The following is an 11,637-nucleotide window of genomic DNA, read 5'->3' as shown; positions in this document are numbered from 1 at the left end:
CCCTTAGTGTCCAAAGATGTGCTGGTTAGGGTGGATTGGCCATGCTAAATTGTCCCTTAGTGTCCAAAGATGTGTAGGTTAGGTGGATTGGCCGTGCTAAATTGTCCCTTAGTGTCCAAAGATGTGTAGGTTAGGGTGGATTGGCCATGCTAAATTGCCCCTTAGCGTCAGGGGGACTAGCAAGTGTAAATGCATGGGGTTATGGGGATAGGGCCTGGGTGGGACTGTGGTCGGTGCAGACTCGATGGGCCGAATGGCCTCTTTCTGCCCTGTCGGGATTCTATGATTCGATCACCTCGCATTTGTCCGGTTTAAACTCCATCTGCCACATCTCCCGCCCAGGCCTCCAATCTATCTTTATCCTGTCGCATTCCTCTGACAATTCCTGGCTCTCTATTCGGAAGAATGAAGTTTCATTGTGTTGGTCCTCTGGGTGAGCGGTGTGGTGGGGGGGAGCTGGGGGGTGGGGGGGTGTTGGGTCTGCATGGATGAGGGAGCCGAGAGGGCTTGGTCGATGTTCTCCGGAACTTTGAAGATTGAGAAGCGAACACCACGGAATGTTCCAGATCCTGAAGGGCTGGACGCTTCGGCGATCGGTTCCCCTGCGCGGCGAATAGGAAACACGGGGAGAGCGGGGAGGACACACTCCCTGGAGGAAAGGGGACAGTGGAGGGGGTGGTTGGAGGGAGGGGAGATGATCATTTCAGAATGAGAAGAGAGGGAAATGTCTTCGATCAAAAGGTGGTAGATCGTTGGAATCCGGTTCCCCGGCGAGGGGTGGGGGGGTCGGGGAGTGGGGGGGGGGGAGGTAGGGGGAGGTGGTGGGTCACAGAATCTATCAGAGCCCAGGATTCCTGTGCGATCCGTCAGGTTTGGGGATTGTTACAGGGCTATGGGGAGAGAGCGGGGCAGTGAGATTAGTTTGGGGATTGATACAGGGCTATGGGGGGAGAGCAGGGCAGTGGGATTAGTTTGGGGATTGATACAGGGCTATGGGGAGGGAGCGGGGCAGGGGGATTAGTTTGGGGATTGATACAGGGCTATGGGGAGGGAGCGGGGCAGTGGGATTAGTTTGGGGATTGATACAGGGCTATGGGAGGAGAGCGGGGCAGTGGGATTAGTTTGGGGATTGATTCAGGGCTCTGGGGAGTGAGAGGAGCAGTGGGATTAGTTTGGGGATTGATACAGGGCTCTGGGGAGTGAGCGGGGCAGTGGGATTAGTTTGGGGATTGATACAGGGCTATGGGGAGAGAGCGGGTCAGTGGGATTAGTTTGGGGATTGATACAGGGCTATGGGGAGAGAGCAGGGCAGTGGGATTAGTTTGGGGTTGATACAGGGCTATGGGGAGAGAGCTGGGCAGTGGGGTTATTTTGGGGGTTGATACAGGGCAATGGGGAGGGAGCGGGGCAGTGGGATTAGTTTGGAGATTGATACAGGGCTTTGGGGAGAGCGCGGGGCAGTGGGATTAGTTTGGGGATTGATACAGGGCGATGGGGAGAGAGCGGGGCAGTGGGATTTGATGGGCGATTAATTCACTCGAGAGGCTAGAACATAGAACATAGAACATTACAGCGCAGAACAGGCCCTTCGGCCCACGATGTTGCACCGACCAGTTAAAAAAAAAAAAAACTGTGACCCTCCAACCTAAACCAATTTCTTTTCGTCCATGAACCTATCTACGGATCTCTTAAACGCCCCCAAACTAGGCGCATTTACTACTGATGCTGGCAGGGCATTCCAATCCCTCACCACCCTCTGGGTAAAGAACCTACCCCTGACATCGGTTCTATAACTACCCCCCCTCAATTTAAAGCCATGCCCCCTCGTGCTGGATTTCTCCATCAGAGGAAAAAGGCTATCACTATCCACCCTATCTAAACCTCTAATCATCTTATATGTTTCAATAAGATCCCCTCTTAGCCCCCGCCTTTCCAGCGAAAACAATCCCAAATCCCTCAGCCTCTCCTCATAGGATCTCCCCTCCATACCAGGCAACATCCTGGTAAACTTCCTCTGCACCCTCTCCAAAGCCTCCACATCCTTCCTGTAATGTGGGGACCAGAACTGCACACAGTACTCCAAGTGCGGCCGCACCAGAGTTGTGTACAGTTGCAACATAACGCTACGACTCCTAAATTCAATCCCCCTACCAATAAACGCCAAGACACCATATGCCTTCTTAACAACCTTATCTACTTGATTCCCAACTTTCAGGGATCTATGCACACATACACCTAGATCCCTCTGCTCCTCCACACTATTCAAAGTCCTCCCGTTAGCCCTATACTCAACACATCTGTTATTCCTACCAAAGTGAATTACCTCACACTTCTCCGCATTAAACTCCATCCGCCACCTCTCGGCCCAACTTTGCAACCTGTCTAAGTCTTCCTGCAAACTACGACACCCTTCCTCACTGTCTACCACACCACCGACTTTGGTGTCATCAGCAAATTTGCTAATCCACCCAACTATACCCTCATCCAGATCATTAATAAATATTACAAACAGCAGTGGCCCCAAAACAGATCCCTGAGGTACACCACTTGTAACCGCACTCCATGATGAATATTTACTATCAACCACCACCCTCTGTTTCCTATCCGCTAGCCAATTCCTGATCCAATTTCCTAGATCACCCCCAATCCCATACATCTGCATTCGGGAAATAAGATCGCACTCGGGAAATAAAGGCTTTTGTTAGCAACAACAATGGAGCACACTGCTTAACAATACAATCCTAGGCTAAAGGGTCACTAGGAAGTGCAGTGACCTTTATACTCCTATAGGAAGGCGGAGCCAACCGGAGTGTACCACAGAACAATACCAACTGGTAGAACATCCCAACCCTAACCCCAACAGTAACAAGAGTAACATATGTACAAGTACCCATAGTGGTAACCATCTATGGTTCAGTACCCATAGTGCTAACCATCTATGGTTCAGTACCCATAGTGGTAACCATCTATGGTTCAGTACCCATAGTGGTAACCATCTATGGTTCACCACATTCACCCCTCCTTTAAAACAAAGGCCGGTGGAGACAATACGAGCTGTCCATATGTTCACAAGTTCAGTCGTATTGGAGGTCCGCACCGTCTCTGCGACCTCCGCAACACTGGTGGTAGCGCCGGTTCTGTTGACCGTGGTGACCCTCTCTCCAAGGTGGTGTCCAGTGACTCCTCCAGTTCCTCACGGACGGGTGGACCTCGAGGTGGCGACAATCTCCTGGACTCAGGCAAGCTGCACACGGGAGTAAGAGGATTAAGTTGAGGTCCCGATGCTGCCCGCGCCGTGTCAGGAGGGGAGAGAATGGGCAATGGAACCCTAACCATGTGTGCGGGAGCGACGGGGGTTTCCAGGTCCCCTGCAGGCGCCAGATCCCTGATAGAGACCGTGTCCTCTCGCCCGTCAGGATATGCCACATAGGCATATTGAGGGTTGGCGTGGAGGAGATGGACCTGTTCAACCAAAGGGTCGGACTTGCGGGCCCTAACATGCCGCCGCAGGAGGACAGGTCCTGAGTGCGTCAACCAAGACGGCAGTGAGGTCCCAGAGGAAGACTTCCTCGGGAAGGTAAACATCCGCTCATGTGGGGTAGCGTTGGTTGCCGTACACAGGAGGGACCGGATTGAATGGAGCACATCAGAAAGTACCTCTTGCCAACGGGAGACTGGAAGACCCCGAGACCTTAACGCCAGTAAGACAGCCTTCCAGACTGTAGCGTTTTCTCTTTCGACCTGCCCGTTACCCCTGGGGTTGTAACTCGTCGTCCTACTTGAGGCAATTCCTTTAGAGAGCAGGTATTGCCTCAAGTCGTCGCTCATAAACGACGAACCCCTATCACTGTGGGTATAACTGGGGTAGCCAAACAGGATAAAGAGATCCCGCAGGGCTTTGATGACCGTGGCAGCGGACATGTCTGAACAGGGAATGGCAAAGGGGAATCGGGAGTACTCGTCAACCACGTTGAAGAAATACAAATTCCGATCTGTCGAAGGAAGGGGGCCCTTGAAATCGACACTCAGTCGTTCAAAAGGGCGAGTGGCCTTAATGAGGTGCGCCCTGTCAGGCCGGTAGAAGTGCGGCTTGCAATCTGCACATACCTGGCAGCTTCGAGTTATCGACCTGACATCCTCTATGGAGAGGGCAGATTCCGGGCCTTTACAAAATGGAAGAGCCGAGTGATCCCCGGATGGCAGAGATCATTGTGGAGGGCCTGTAGCCGGTCCTCCTGCACACTGGCACATGTTCCACGCGACAGGGCATCTGAGGGCTCATTGAGCTTCCCCGGACGATACATGATATCATAGTTGTAGGTGGAGAGTTCGATTCTCCACCTCAAGATTTTATCATTCTTAATTTTTCCCCTCAACGTGTTGTTGAACATGAACGCCACGGACCGCTGGTCCGTGAGCAGGGTAAACCGTTTTCCAGCCAAATAATGGCGCCAATGCCGTACGGCCTCCACAATGGCCTGAGCCTCTTTTTCCACCGCGGAGTGCCGAATTTCAGGGCCTTGGAGGGTGCGGGAGAAAAAGGTGACGGGCCTGCCCGCCTGGTTAAGTGTGGCGGCCAGGGCAAAATCAGATGCATCGCTCTCCACCTGGAAGGGGACGGACTCATCGACAGCGTGCATCGTGGCTTTCGCGATGTCGGCTTTTATCCCTGCAAAGGCTAGGCGAGCCTCTGCTGTCAGGGGAAAAGAGGTGGATTTTATGAGCGGACGGGCTTTGTCCACGTAATTGGGGACCCACTGTGCATAGTACGAGAAGAAGCCTAAGCATCTTCTCAGTGCTTTGATGCTCGTGGGTAGGGGAAGTTCAAGGAGGAGACGCAGACGGTCTGGATCGGGGCCGATGACCCCGTTTTCCACCACGTATCCGAGGATTGCTAGGCGGTGCTTGCTAAATACGCACTTCTCCTTGTTATAGGTCAGGTTCAGGAGAGACGCAGTGCGTAAAAACTTCTGGAGGTTGGCGTCGTGGTCCTGCTGGTCATGGCCGCAGATAGTGACGTTGTCCAGGTACGGGAAGGTAGCCCGTTTTGGTCCACCATTCGGTCCATCTCACGCTGGAAGACCGAGACCCCATTAGTGACGCCGAAAGGGACTCTTAAAAAGTGGTAGAGACGGCCATCCGCCTCAAAGGCCGTGTATTTGCGGTTCTCTGGGCGAATGGGGAGCTGGTGGTAGGCTGACTTCAAGTCGATGGTGGAGAACACCCGGTACTGCGCAATCTGGTTGACCATGTCAGATATGCGCGGGAGAGGGTACGCGTCCAGCTGCGTGTATCTATTAATGGTCTGACTATAGTCTATGACCATCCGGGGCTTGTCTCCAGTCTTAACCACTACGACTTGTGCTCTCCATGGGCTAGTGCTAGGTTGAATGACCCCTTCCCTGAGGAGCCGCTGAACCTCAGATCGAATAATGATCCGATCCTCAGCGCTGTAACGCCTGCTCTTAGTCGCGATGGGCTTGCAGCCTGGTACGAGATTTTCGAATAGGGAAAGCGGGGTAACTTTGAGTGTCGAGTGAGTGCATGTGGAGCGCGGTGGACAATTTGGAGGCTGCTGTTCTCCCACTGAAAGTGGAGGGAGTGGCCCATAGTACTGCAGGGTCACACTCTTCAGGTGGACCATAAAGTCTAGCCCCAGGAGTACCGGAGCGCAAAGGTGCGGTAACACGAGGAGCCTGAAGTTTTCGTAAACTGTGCCCCGCACCGTTAGAGTTACCACGCAGCTCCCAAGAACGAGGACAGATCGGGACCTCGACGCCATGGAGATTGCCTGCCTGGCAGTTTGCACGCGGAGAGCGCACCGTTTTACTGTATCCGGATGGATGAAGCTCTCCGTGCTCCCGCTGTCAAACAGGCAACGCGCCAGGCGCCCGTTTACCTCTATGTCCATCATGGACTTGTCGAGTCTGTGAGGCTTGGCCTGGTCCAGGATGATTGACGCCACTGTTGGATCCCGCGCGTAACTGCAGTCAGCTGAGATAGCCGACGATGAGGACCCCTGCTGGTCTTCTGCGGCCGGTGTCGACCAAAATGGCTGCGCCCACGAATCGCACGCGGTCGATGATGTTGAAAACGGCGGCACCCGCAGGTCGCACGTGGCTTGCGTCGTCGTCATAGGAAATGGCGGCGCCCGTGGATCGCACGTGGCTGAAGACATCGACGAGGCCGGAGACGAGGAGATGGATCCTGGGGAGTCACACGCGGCACTGCTGGGCTTGGAAGGGGTCTTCGCGCGGCACACCTTTGCACAGTGCCCTTTCTTCCCACAGGCGGAGCAAAACACCGTCCTGGCCGGACATCTTTGGCGAGGGTGCTTCGCCAAACCGCAGAAATAGCAAAGTGGGCCTCCAGGAGCTGCCGCAGCCGTCAGGTCTGAAGTTGGGAGCATTATCGCTCAGTTCCGAGGAGCCGCCGGGTACAGCTGAGGCGGTGGCTGTGCTTGCCACGCTGTTCCCACGTGGTCGGTGGGGTAGGCTTCGAGACTTCTGGAGGCCGTTTCCAGTGCGTCGGCCAATTCTACCGTCTTAGCCAGGTCCAGGTTACCCTGCTCTAGCAGCCGCAGGCGGATATAGGATGAGCCGATTCCCGCCACGAACGCGTCCCGAATGAGGTCGTTGGTGTATTGAGTAGCCGACACCGCCTTGCAGTTGCAGGCTCTGGCTCGCTGTTGAAGTTCGCGCAGGTACTGTCCCGTAGTTTCGCCGGGCTGCCGCCGTCGAGTGGCAAATAGGTGACGAGCATGAATTTCGTTCGGCTGTTTATGGTACAGCTTCTTGAGTAATTCGATAGCATCTTTGTAATTTTGGGAATCGCGAATTGTTGCATACACAGTGTCGCTCACCCTGGCGTGGAGGACCCGCAATCTGTCGGCGTCGGACTGGACTGCTGCCGAGGTCTCGACGTAATCCTCGAAACACTTCAACCAATGGTCGAAAGCGTTCGACGCCCCAGCGGCACGCGGATCCAAGGTTAGCCGATCGGATTTCAGCATCTGCTCCATTTTGTTCGAACAAAATTTTCAGTATTTGTCGTGAATAAAATTGATGCGCGATTGATTCACACGGGAGGCTAGGACGTACCCGGGAATAAAGGCTTTTATTCACGACAAATAGGAGCACACTGCTTAACAATATTATGATGTGGAGATGCCGGCGTTGGACTGGGGTAAACACAGTAAGAAGTTTAACAACACCAGGTTAAAGTCCAACAGGTTTATTTGGTAGCAAAAGCCACACAAGCTTTCGAGGCTCTGAGCCCCTTCTTCAGGTGAGTGGGAATTCTGTTCACAAACAGAACTTATAAGACACAGACTCAATTTACATGAATAATGGTTGGAATGCGAATACTTACAACTAATCAAGTCTTTCAGAAACAAAACAATGGGAGTGGAGAGAGCATCAAGACAGGCTAAAAAGATGTGTATTGTCTCCAGACAAGACAGCCAGTGAAACTTGGCTGTCTTGTCTGGAGACAATACACATCTTTTTAGCCTGTCTTGATGCTCTCTCCACTCCCATTGTTTTGTTTCTTAAAGACTGGATTAGTTGTAAGTATTCGCATTCCAACCATTATTCATGTAAATTGAGTCTGTGTCTTATAAGTTCTGTTTGTGAACAGAATTCCCACTCACCTGAAGAAGGGGCTCAGAGCCTCGAAAGCTTGTGTGGCTTTTGCTACCAAATAAACCTGTTGGACTTTAACCTGGTGTTGTTAAACTTCTTACTAACAATATTATCCCAGACTAAAGGCTACTAGGAAGTAGCAGTGACCTTTATACTCCTGTAAGAAGGCGGAGCAGATCGGAGTGTACCACAGAACAATAATAACAGGTGGAACACCCAACCCTAACCCCAACAGTAACAAGAGTAACATATGTACAAGGACCCATAGTGGTAACCATCTATGTTTCAAAACAGAGAGAGAGACAGAGAGAGACAGAGAGACAGAGGGAGAGACAGAGAGAGAGAGAGACAGAGAGAGAGAGAGAGAGACAGAGAGAGAGAGACAGAGAGAGGGAGACAGAGAGAGAGACAGAGAGAGTGAGTGATTCAGACAGAGAGAGAGAGTCAGAGAGAGAGAGAGAGAGCAAGGAGAAAACGCGATGGAGAAAAATTCATTTTGGAAGTTATATGGGGGAGAGCGGGGCAGTGGGATTAGATTGGGGATTGATACAGGGCTATGGGGAGAGGGCGGGGCAGTGGGATTAGATTGGGGATTGATACAGGGCTATGGGGAGAGCGCGGGGCAGTGGGATTAGTTTGGGGGTTGATACAGGGCTATGGGGAGAGAGCAGGGCAGTGGGATTAGTTTGGGGATTGATACAGGGCTATGGGGAGAGAGCGGGGCAGTGGGATTAGATTGGGGATTGATACAGGGCTATGGGGAGAGCGCGGGGCAGTGGGATTAGTTTGGGGGTTGATACAGGGCTATGGGGAGAGAGCAGGGCAGTGGGATTAGTTTGGGGATTGATACAGGGCTATGGGGAGAGAGCGGGGCAATGGGATTAGTTTGGGGATTGATACAGGGCTATGGGGAGAGAGCGGGGCAGTGGGATTAGTTTGGGGATTGATACAGGGCTATGGGGGGAGAGCGGGGCAGTGGGATTAGTTTGGGGATTGATACAGGGCTATGGGGAGAGAGCGGGAGAGTGGGATTAGTTTGGGGATTGATACAGGGCTATGGGGAGTGAGCGGGGCAGTGGGATTATTTTGGGGGTTGATACAGGGCTATGGGGAGAGAGCTGGGCAGTGGGATTAGTTTGGGGATTGATACAGGGCTATGGGGAGAGAGCGGGGCAGTGGGGTTATTTTGGGGGTTGATACAGGGCAATGGGGAGGGAGCGGGGCAGTGGGATTAGTTTGGGGATTCATCCAGGGCTATGGGGAGAGAGCGGGAGAGTGGGATTAATTTGGGGATTGATACAGGGCTATGGGGAGGGAGCGGGCCAGTGGGATTAGTTCGGGGATTGATACAGGGCTATGGGGAGAGAGCGGGGCAGTGGGATTAGATTGGGGATTCATCCAGGGCTATGGGGAGAGAGCGGGGCAGTGGGATTAGATTGGGGATTGATACAGGGCTATGGGGAGAGGGCGGGGCAGTGGGATTAGATTGGGGATTGATACAGGGCTATGGGGAGAGCGCGGGGCAGTGGGATTAGTTTGGGGGTTGATACAGGGCTATGGGGAGAGAGCAGGGCAGTGGGATTAGTTTGGGGATTGATACAGGGCTATGGGGAGAGAGCGGGGCAGTGGGATTAGATTGGGGATTGATACAGGGCTATGGGGAGAGCGCGGGGCAGTGGGATTAGTTTGGGGGTTGATACAGGGCTATGGGGAGAGAGCAGGGCAGTGGGATTAGTTTGGGGATTGATACAGGGCTATGGGGAGAGAGCGGGGCAATGGGATTAGTTTGGGGATTGATACAGGGCTATGGGGAGAGAGCGGGAGAGTGGGATTAGTTTGGGGATTGATACAGGGCTATGGGGAGTGAGCGGGGCAGTGGGATTATTTTGGGGGTTGATACAGGGCTATGGGGAGAGAGCTGGGCAGTGGGATTAGTTTGGGGATTGATACAGGGCTATGGGGAGAGAGCGGGGCAGTGGGGTTATTTTGGGGGTTGATACAGGGCAATGGGGAGGGAGCGGGGCAGTGGGATTAGTTTGGGGATTCATCCAGGGCTATGGGGAGGGAGCGGGCCAGTGGGATTAGTTCGGGGATTGATACAGGGCTATGGGGAGAGAGCGGGGCAGTGGGATTAGATTGGGGATTCATCCAGGGCTATGGGGAGAGAGCGGGGCAGTGGGATTAGTTTGGGGATTGATACAGGGCTATGGGGAGAGAGCTGGGCAGTGGGATTAGTTTGGGGATTGATACAGGGCTATGGGGAGAGAGCGGGGCAGTGGGATTAGTTTGGGGATTCATCCAGGGCTATGGGGAGAGAGCGGGAGAGTGGGATTAGTTTGGGGATTGATACAGGGCTATGGGGAGAGAGCGGGGCAGTGGGATTAGTTTAGGATTGATACAGGGCAATGGGGAGGGAGCGGGACAGTGGGATTAGTTTGGGGATTGATACAGGGCTATGGGGGGAGAGCAGGGCAGTGGGATTAGTTTGGGGATTGATACAGGGCTATGGGGGGAGAGCAGGGCAGTGGGATTAGTTTGGGGATTGATACAGGGCTATGGGGGGAGAGCGGGGCAGTGGGATTAGTTTGGGGATTGATACAGGGCTATGGGGAGAGAGCGGGGGCAGTGGGATTAGTTTGGGGATTGATACAGGGCTATGGGGGGAGAGCGGGGCAGTGGGATTAGTTTGGGGATTGATACAGGGCTATGGGGAGAGAGCGGGGCAGTGGGATTAGTTTGGGGATTGATCCAGCAATGGGCTAGGAGGAACACATTGGGCCGAACAGCCTCCTCCTTTGTGGAGTTTCCCGGTTGGGTTTGTTGAAGATTAGCCCGCATGTATTTGAAACTCTGCTCCTTCCTGCCTCACTGTGGCTTTGGTATTTGAGGTCTTTGACACATGGTGTGTGATTGTGCAGATTTTGTGAATGTTTTTCTCAGGGACGAGCTTGGTGGGGGGTGTCTAGAATCCAGTGAGGCATTAACTGACCCCCCCGCTGCCCTGGGAAAGTACCAGCGTTTGTTGACCCTCTCTGAAAGGGACAGGACTTGAACACTGGGCCCAAGGTTACAAAGGAAACCACAGTCTGAGTTTTGCCTTTCACTCTGCGCTGTTCAAACGGCCAGGGCGAGATTGCGTCAGTTCCCACTCGCAACCAGGTAGAGCAGATAAGCTATCACTCACTGGCCTCCATCGATTGCGAAAACCACAGCATCCAGATTAATAACACCATCTGTTCACTCGGCCAGAGAGGAGGCTAAAAGTGTCAATTTGTCAGAATAGGAGGTGGTTGGTAATTAAACAGTGAGGGACACCAGTCAGTATAAAGATATCTCCCTGAGAGAGGGGACTGAGAGACACCAGTCAGTGTACAGATATCTCCCTGAGAGAGAGAGGGGACTGAGGGACACCAGTCAGTGTACAGATATCTCCCTGAGAGAGAGAGAGGGGACTGAGAGACACCAGTCAGTGTACAGATATCTCCCTGAGAGAGAGAGAGGACTGAGAGACACCAGTCAGTGTACAGATATCTCCCTGAGAGAGAGAGGGGACTGAGAGACACCAGTCAGTGTACAGATATCTCCCTGAGAGAGAGAGAGGACTGAGAGACACCAGTCAGTATAAAGATATCTCCCTGAGAGAGAGAGAGGGGGGACTGAGAGACACCAGTCAGTGTACAGATATCTCCCTGAGAGAGAGAGAGGGGACTGAGAGACACCAGTCAGTGTACAGATATCTCCCTGAGAGAGGGGACTGAGAGACACCAGTCAGTGTACAGATATCTCCCTGAGAGAGAGAGAGGGGACTGAGAGACACCAGTCAGTGTACAGATATCTCCCTGAGAGAGAGAGAGGACTGAGAGACACCAGTCAGTGTACAGATATCTCCCTGAGAGAGAGAGAGGGGACTGAGAGACACCAGTCAGTATAAAGATATCTCCCTGAGAGAGAGAGAGGGGACTGAGAGACACCAGTCAGTGTACAGATATCTCCC

The sequence above is a fragment of the Mustelus asterias genome, unplaced genomic scaffold (genome assembly GCF_964213995.1).
Source record: "Mustelus asterias unplaced genomic scaffold, sMusAst1.hap1.1 HAP1_SCAFFOLD_654, whole genome shotgun sequence".
NCBI classification, from domain to species: domain Eukaryota; kingdom Metazoa; phylum Chordata; class Chondrichthyes; order Carcharhiniformes; family Triakidae; genus Mustelus; species Mustelus asterias.
Note: the sequence above shows the minus strand (reverse complement) of the source record.